The sequence below is a fragment of the Cebus imitator genome, unplaced genomic scaffold (assembly GCF_001604975.1).
Source record: "Cebus imitator isolate Cc_AM_T3 unplaced genomic scaffold, Cebus_imitator-1.0 Scaffold799, whole genome shotgun sequence".
NCBI classification, from domain to species: Eukaryota; Metazoa; Chordata; class Mammalia; order Primates; family Cebidae; genus Cebus; species Cebus imitator.
In genome coordinates, this window is record NW_016108114.1 from 141,888 (window position 1) to 143,134 (window position 1,247).

Here is a 1,247-nt window from a genome sequence, read left to right on the forward strand (position 1 = left end):
AAAGAGCTCAGGTGTAGTGATTCACGCCTATAATTCCAGCACTTTGTGAGACCGAGGCAGGTGGATCACTTGAGACCAGGAGTTCCAGACCACCTTGGCCAACATGGCAAAACCCCATCTCTACAAAAAATACAAAAATACGCACCTGTAGTCCCAGCTGCTCCGGAGGCTGAAGCAGGGAATCGCTTGAACCAGGGAGGCAGAGGTTGCAGTGAGCCAAGGTCGTGCCAGTGCATTCCAGCTTGGGTGACAGAGCAAGACTCTGTCTCAAAAAAAAATGAGAACCTTGAAAAGTTGGAAATGGCTTCAATTATATATCCTCCAGAATTACCGGTGTTTTTTCTAAATACCACATCCTTGACCCCATATGGACACCAGAGGGCATCCTGAACTCACTGAAGCCACAATCGTTGCATTGTGCCAATAGAATCCCTTGTAAAGGCCGGGCACAGTGGCTTACACCTGTAATCCCAGCACTTGGGAAGCCGAGGTGGGAGGATCACCTGAGGTCAGGAGTTCGATACCAACCTGGCCAACATGGTGAAACCCCATCTTTACTAAAAACCTGTAATCTCAGCTACTAGAGAGGCTGAGGTAGGAGAATCACTTGAACCCAGGAGGCAGAGGCTGCAGTAAGCTGGGATCACACCATTGCACGCCAGCCTGAGCAACAAGTGCTAAACTTCATCTCAAAAAGAATCCCTTGTTGGCCTGGTGTGGTGGGTCACGCCTGTAATCCAAGCACTTTGGAGGCCAAGGCGGGCGGATCACCTGAGGTCGGGAGTTCAAGACCAGCCTGACCAACATGGCGAAACTCTGTCTTTATGTATTAAAAAAATATATATTAGTTTGGAGAAGAAAGTAGATAAATAAAAAATAAAAAGAAATTAACTAAATAAATAGAATCCCTTGTAAAGATTGGGCTTTGGCTGGGTGCAGTGGCTCATGCCTGTAATGCCAGCACTTTGGGAGGCCGAGGGTGAGCCACGGTGGCTCACTTGAGGTCAGGAGTTCAAGACTAGCTTGGTCAACATGGTGCAACCCCATCTCTACTAAAAATACAAAACATTATCCAGGTGTGGTGGCATACACCTGTAGTTGGGCACGGTGGTGCACACCTGGAGTCCCAGCGACTCAGGAGGCTGAGTCAGGAGAATTGCTTGAGCTCGTAAGGCAGAGGTTTCAGTTAGTCGAGATCATACAACTGCACTCCAGCCTGGGCAACAGAACAAGACTCCATCTCAAAA